Source organism: Nicotiana tabacum, chromosome 4, assembly GCF_000715075.1.
Source record: "Nicotiana tabacum cultivar K326 chromosome 4, ASM71507v2, whole genome shotgun sequence".
Lineage (NCBI taxonomy): Eukaryota > Viridiplantae > Streptophyta > Magnoliopsida > Solanales > Solanaceae > Nicotiana > Nicotiana tabacum.
The window spans coordinates 36,864,814-36,873,114 of NC_134083.1; positions in this window are offsets into that span (position 1 = coordinate 36,864,814).

The window sequence follows — 8,301 nt, forward strand, 5'->3', positions numbered from 1 at the left end:
TGTCACTCATAAAGTTACGACTCCCTATCACCCTCAAGCAAGTGGTCAGGTGGAAGTCTCCAACCGGAAGATAAAGAGTATTTTGTCCAAAACAGTGAATGCTAATCGGACAGATTGGTCAAAGAAGCTTGACGATGCACTATGGGCTTATCAGACTGCTTTCAAAACTCCTATCGGGATGTCTCTATACCGGTTGGTGTTTGGCAAAGCTTGTCATCTTCCGATGGAACTTGAGCACAAGGCCATGTGGGCTTTAAAGAAATTAAATCTTGATTGGGATGTAACTGCCATCTTGAAGGTTGCACATTTGAATGAATTGGATGAATTCTGGTACCATGCATATGCAAGTTCATCCTTGTACAAAGAAAGAATGAAGTACCTTCATGACAAATACATCCGAAACAGGGAATTCAATGTGGGTGATCTTGTTTTGTTGTTCAACTCACGATTGGAGATGTTTTCTGGAAAGTTGAAATCCAAATGGAGTGGTCCCTTTGAAATTGTTGGTGTGACACCTTTTGGTGCATTGGACTTGAAGAACAAAAGTGATGATGTATTCCGAGTCAATGGTCACCGGGTGAAGCATTATTTGGGACAAGCTGATGATGTCCACGTGGTGGCAGTGATTCATTTGAAGTGATGTAATCTGCGTCGTGCCACGATGTTAAATCAGGCGCTTCTTGGGAGACAAACCATGTTTCTTTTTCTTGTTCTTGTTCTTTTTCTTCTTCTTTAGATAGGTCTTATTTTGTTTTAACTGGTTTTGAAGTGTGTTGCATGAATGATTATGCTTTACAGGGACTGTGCTCAGGAAAATTAGCTAAGTATGGAAAAAGTGCGGACCAAATAATTTTGAATGCCACAACAGAAAGGGATCTGCGACCGCATAATTCTTGTGCGGACCGCACAACTTGAGATGAAAAATTGCACACTCTCTGAAGTTTGTTTGTCAGAGAAATGGCCATTGTGCGTCCGCACAAGGAAATCTGCGATCCACACCAGAATATGCGGTCGCACAAGGAATTCTGCGGACCGCAGATCAACAAAGGGTAAATGCACATCAGGTAAAAGAGTGCGGACCGCAAAAGAAATTCTGCGGCCGCACTCGTCTCTTGAACTTTTGGCCAACCCTGTAAGTATAAATAATAGGTTTCACTATACTGTTTAAACTTTACAAACTCTGAGAAATTAAAACAAAGGCAAAAATAGTGCACTCGACTAATTCGCTCATCTGACACTTAATGCAACACCTTTGATCCTTCCTTAAAACCACTTCATCACTGGTATGCTCAAATAATGTCTAGAATTTTTCAATTTTCTTAATTTAGTTCATAATTTGTTAGTTATTTTTAGACTATCTGTCAAATTAATATCCATGTGGGCTGTAGATTGTGTTGGGTGAACTGTTAGTTGCTATTTGGGGAATGGGTAATTGGTTTATCATGTTTAATTGCTTTTACCATGTCTAATTTGTGCAAAAAAAATAAAATTGAAACCCTGAAGCACTGTGCCCGATTTGATTTTGAAATGTGCGGTCTGCATAATTGCATGGTTAGGGCATTTGGTTAGGCAAAAATGCGGACCGCACTTGAAATTGTGAGGTCCGCAGAAATTCAATCGCGGCAGTAGAAAAGTGTGTGCGGCCGCAGATCGGGGCATTCTCTGTCTTCAGAGAGTTGCCAGTTTTAAGGACTTCAATGTGCGACCGCACTCATAATTTTGCGGATCGCGGTTTTATTTTTGCGGCCGCACTTTCAAATAATGCGGTCCGCAGAACCAGACCTGCGACCGCACTTGTAATTGTGCTTACCGCATTTCCCCACCCTGCAACATGTTTTGTTCTGCAAATTTTCTGCTTACCTGCATTTGAACTAGAATTGACTCTTACTGCTGTTTTGTGCAAAATATGGTTAGATCACGTGGTCGTGGTGATACATCAAAGGGGAGGGGTGAACCTTCCAGGGACAGAGGCAAAAGCACTTTACCCCTCGCCCTCCAAAAAGTAATCAGTAAGAAAACCATAACAGGCCGAGGTAGACAGCCGGAGCCCTCCAAATCAAGTTCATATGCCCCGTCCGGGGAAGCATCTGAGGGAAATTTAGTGCAAGAGCAGCTGGCTGTGCAATCACAACCACAACAGCCTCCGGAAAGATACCAACTGAGAAATGAGCCTATCTCTTCTGAGGGGTCGAAAGGGAACAGTCAGGCTTCGTAGCCTTCATCTACACATGCCCCCAACGTACCAGCTACTACAGTGGATGTGGATGATATCCCGGATGATGGCCAAGGGGGTGATACCAGAGTTGCCAGCCTTGAGAGGTCAAAGAAGAAAGAAATCTAGGAAGATAGGTTCGTCAGTCTAACTACATTCAATAGGTTCTGAGAGAGGTGACCGTTGAGATCGCTCACTCTTGAGTGTCAGCTCTTGTTGAAAGATCTTGAGAAATACAACCCTGCAGTGCTTTGTCAGTTCAGAGAGAGGAAGGGGTGGATATGATTCACTCAAGATTTGGTAGATGCCAAAGAGTACTTGGTCCTAGAATTTTATGCCAATGTAACGCACATAAAGAAGGGGACCAAAGTGACAAAAGTGAGAAATCTGAAAGTGAGGTTTGACCAGACCACCCTGAACACATACTTAGGGTTGGAGGATGTGGTGCCGGTGTAATACTTGGAAAAGCTGGCTATGGGCGATGTAGCTCGTTCATGGCTAGTTGAGCTTCTGGCAGCTCCGAGACCACCATCACCATGGATCACAGTAGGGATTGCAATTCAGCGGAACACCCTGGATTTTGAGGCAAAGGGATGAAAGATGTTTGTGTGTAGAAGAATAGACCCATGCCGGAATGAAACAAATCTACCAATACCGCGAGCTGTGCTAGTTGCCTCGATCATGGCCGAGTACCCAATCAATGTGTGTACCGTGATGTCGGTCAACATGTCCTTGGTTCCCAGGCAAGGTGACACCTCCTACCCGTATCCAAACACTATCACTGAGTACCTCATAGATGTGGGGGTGGAACCAAAGGATTTTGATACCAAGGGGAGGGCGAAAAAGCCTTTCTTGTGGTATTCGTTGATGGATGGTGGAAACCCAAAGAAGAAGGGTCAGCCCTCTACTACTACAAGCCAGTTTGATGAGCCTGCCGAGGTAGCTGCTAGGACAGTTGATGTGCCATCTACTTCAGTAGATTCTTTTGATAGTGCAGAAGCTATGCCTCCACCTCTTTCTTCAGGTCCTTCAGCATCAGTGCCTTCCACATCGGTTTTGAAGCCGGTGCCCATGCCCACTCATCCACTATCTGAGCTGTGGGTCTCCCAAATACTGGCGAGCCTCAACACCTGGATGCAGACAGCCACAACAAAGTTGACTGACATATCCAGTGATGTTGCAACACAGTCATCCATCCTGGTACCCCATATTCCTTCGACAGTGGAGGACACATTGGAGATCTTGGAGAACCAGACCACCATCATGAACACCTTAGTAGCACATGGATCAGTGATTGAGGAACTGGGGAGTAGGTAAAGAAAATAAGGAAATCCCAGGCGTCCAAGAAATCAATTGACAGGTTGAGGATTAGGGGTGGGCATTCGGTACTTCAGTTCGGTATTTAAGAATTTCGGTTCGGTATTTCGGTATTTGGTTTATCAATTGTGTATACCAAATACTGTACCAAAGTATTTTGGTATGGTTCAGTATTTCTTATTTTAGTTCGGTACGGTTTCGGTACGATTTCGGTTCGATACATATTCATGTATCACGTATTGCTAAGTTCTAAGAGCCTAAGCATTAAGCAAGCAGAAACAAGCTGGATGCACACTTGATTATCACAACAAGTACTTGAAAAGGAAAAGAAGTAAATAAATTATCACAGCAAGCTAAGATAGTAAGATGAAGGCCCTCGTCGTATGTCATAGTCTCACAGACTCACAGTAAGCCATATGCATGTGCAAAATAAAGAACTAAGAAACTGGAAACATTAGCTGCCAGTAGTAACAAGCAGCAGCCCAGCAACAGAATGTCTAACCTAGCAGCAGAATGTCTAACCCAGCAGCAGAATTTCTAATTCAAGTTTACACTTTTTCACACAGATGCAACAAAAACACAGATGCATCATGCAACAACCACTAACGAGTAGCAGTAGAATTAAACACTGTGCAACAAACACAGAGAGGGCATAAGCCTACCAAACAGAATTCAAGTTTACCCTAATAGTCTCGAATCAACTTAGTCTTAAATAAGGATTTCAGGAAGACGCTCAAGACAACCCCTAATATGCTTCCTTAAACAATATGTGCCATCCCTCTTTGGATGAACATTATAGACTCGACCACAATGCTTGCACTCTACTTTGCGAATTTCTCCCTTATCTTCTATCACCTCAAAGTGTTCCCAATATGAGAGCGTACTTTAGGAGCACGGGGCATGATTGAACTTGAACCTAAAAAAAGAAGAAGATAAATCATAAGTTAGAATATTATTTTTTGATGATAATAGAACAAAACTACAAAAGTATATCACCAAACAAATAGAGTATTAAACTTACCACTCAAGTTGCAAGTTGTAACTATACATCAACAATGCTAGTGGTGCTTCCATTATTTTCCATATCTAGAGATAATTTGACCAAATATGACATACAAATAAACAAGAGAAATACATTAAGGATCTAAAATAATCATTGCCACACCGCATAGAAACAATAGCATGGCCATGAATCTTTCATCTTTCTAATAAGGCTAGTATTTTCTTCCATACAACATAAGAAGGGTAATTATTAGAAGCAATTTGTATTTTAAAATTAAAGAAAAAAGGAATCTCCAAACGAGGAGCTACCACCCAAAAAAATGATTTTCTTAAATTATTCACTTGCTAATTTCTGCTTGCACCTTCTTGATAAAGCTAAGCATGGTTTCTAATCCTTTCTCATCTGAAAAAAGAAGAAGATGGTATTTGTTATTGTTGTTAAAAGACATTGGCTACATTAAATGAAGTTAAGCTAATAAATATGTTAAGAAGGGTTACCAAATCTTGGTATAGTGTGGCCCTTAGGATGATGAATCATCGCAGTCGCAGTCACAGGCTCACAGCCGATCTGTTCACTTCTTTCTTGACACTTGAGAGTGGAGAGAAACCTAATTTTAATTCCTATAGTTAGAAACTAGGGAAAGAGACTAAGAGAGTAAGGGAGTTGGGCCTAGTCTTATTAGGCTAGAGATACAAACTTAAAATTTTGGGTTGGGCTAGGGCAGTGTAGGACTAGCATAGGAATTAGGAAGCACATGAAATTCTTTAAAAGTTTGGTATTTCGGTATACCGAAATTTCAAGATCTTATTACCGAGGACCGTACCGTTATACCGAAAATTTAATACCGAATTATACCGAAATACCGAAAATACTGAAACCGAAATCCCGAATTAATTTGTTCTAGTTCGGAATTTAGTTTTTTGGATTTTATGCCCACCCCTGCTGAGGATAGAGGTGACCAAGATAGCAGCAGCTGGGGAGCTTCCATTCGATTTGCTCATAGGGTCAGACCCACCAGCATCAGCAGCTCCAGCACCACCACCTGTTCCTGTGGCACCAGCTGGCCAGTTTGAGGAGTTAGACATGGCTGCCGACACTGCTGAGGTAGTGCGCCAGAAGTTCACCAACCCAGTTACTCCCGGAACCAGGGATGATGAGATCTAGTTAGAGGAGACTGAGGGCGGTGACTGCTATGGACACAGAGATGTCCAAGGCCACATAAGGAGTCCTCTTTACTCTTACCTTTCCTTATTCTTATTCTGTTAAGTATTGAGGACAATGCTTATTTTTATTCGGGGGGGGGGGTGGAGTCTATTTGATATTTGGATAATTTGACATTTGGTTTATAATAACTTATAACATTTTTTTTCTTTGCATTATGTATATATTCTTCTCTCTCTCTATTGATGTATATATTTTCTCTTTTCCTCTCTCATTATGTATATTCATTTATTCTTTGTAGCTTCTTTATTTTGTTTTCTTATTAGTCAATGTTTAATTCAGTAGCTTCTTGTTTAGTCTAGTAACTTCTTATTAATTTTGTAGCTTCTTTTTATGTTTTTAGTGGTCAATAAGCCTTTGGTTTTCTTAATGCCACGGTTCTTTCCAAAGGTAGTTTTTGTGTGAACCCAGTGATTCTTCCCAACGATGGATGGCGTGAAAACCTTCTTAAGGGATTGAGTCTGTTTTTGGTGTTTAGGTAAGAATAGTAGTAATAATGAATAAAAAGACCTAATTGAGCTAAGCTCGAAGAGTCAAACATGCTTCACTTGGTACCAACACACTTAACTATGTGCTTATGGTTAAAAACAAGGTTTTAAAAAAGAAATAGCTCTAGTCAGTGACCTTATGACTCTTGTATTGACTTAGGCAATCATCGAGTGGTTTAGTCAAGCCATAGTGATTTTCAATCTTGAATATATTCGTTGTGGTCCCTCGACTCTATTTTTCTTTAACAATCGTGAGAGGTGAGATTTTTTTGTTGCAAGTCCAAGTACCTGTGCAAATGGTCTAGAACTTGCCCCGAATGTGTTTCTAGGCAAAATATTAAGTTTTGCTTGGCTTGAGAAGTGATTATATGTTCTCCTTGACCCGTTTGAAATTTTCCATGACCCACCGATGTTGTTATCCCTAGTCAATCTATTTGAACCTAAAACTTTTCTCATTTGATAACCATGTTACAAGCCTTTACCCGTTTTTGAAGTGACCCTCTCTTGGCACTCGAGCTTCCCTTAACACTCTTGAGAAACAATTGTCTAAAACATACGTTTGGGGGAGAGATGAGGAGGTTGAAAAATGTATCAAAGCACAAAAAGATAAAAGAAATGAAGAAAAGGAAAGGCCAGAAAAAAAAGAAAGAAAGAACAAAAATGCAAAACGAAAGTGAATAAGTTGAAGAGTCGAAGGGATTCAAAGAAATAGTAATGATGGAAAGTGATGTTGGGCATATTTCGATATGTGTTGATGTTACTTTACCCATATTTTAACCGCTTTTTGATGCTATTTGATCTTTAAAATGTGCAACATGGTTTAATTATTGGTTTTATGACTAATTGAGTTGTGTGTGATGATTTAGGGTGTTTGGAGTGCAAAAATATGAAGAAAAGGTGCTCTAGCTAGAGGAAGAGGGGTTGGATGCGTCGCATCCAATCTAGAAAAAAATCAGATTTCGTGCACCCTTAGCAGTGAAGTCGGCCCATAGCATCCGCACATGGGCAAAGCTGAGATGGAGGAACAAAGGGTGGATGCGAAGCATCCACCCTAGCATGCGAAGCTGAGAAGTGGAGGACGAGGTGGATGCGAAGCATCTACCCTAGCATCAATCCCTGAAGCTGATTTGGATTAGAAATAGGAGAACTTTGGCCCACGACTTTTGTACGCAATATATAAGCCAAAAACGCCTCTTTTAGGTCAGCTAACATATTGGGAAGGGGGAAAAAGCCACGACAAAGCTGTGGAGGCCAAAATTCATCAAGTTCCATCTTTCTCCCACCAAACTTAGTAATTTTTATGTTTCTTTGTATGATTTGTTGTTTGGCTACCATGTCTATGTGGAGCTAAATTTCACGTTCTAGGGTTGTGGTTCTTTCATGACTATTGTTATTCTGATATTGATTTTGCCTTCTTGATTTATCATATTGGTTTATTTATTCAATCTTGCGCTTAATTATTTAATTGCTTGATCACCAATTGAATACTATCTACGAATCTAGAATTGAACTCGAAAGTGAGAATTCTAGATTGCATATAGGATTGAGTAGAGCAAGTTCTTGAACTCGGGCATCGGGGAACGGATTCGTGGTTAGGATAGACATATACCTAATTGCCTTGCTTGGTTGATTTACAGGAATTATAAATGCGTTCTTGTTGATTCTAACTCTATAGACATATAGGCGTTAGGTTAGCTTGAATAGGCGAGTAAGAACTCGACAGATTCTTATGAGCAATATTAACCCTGTCAACCAATAAGCTAGATAAATTAGTCGGTCAATTCAATTGAAGAATACAATAGGATTGTTAGATAGCCCATAACCCTAGATCGTTTTCATTACATTGATATCATAAAAAATCTGCTCTTTCTCTGTTCAAAGTTCATTATTTATATTTTTTTATTTAATTAGTTTAGAATAAAATATTTTTAGGTTTAATTCTTGTTTAGATAATTAGGATAGTCTAATTTAGTTAATAGTTAATCATAAGTCCTCGTGGGTTCGACATCCGACTTTTAGTCACTTTATTACTTGACGACCGCGTATACTTGCGTGAGTGT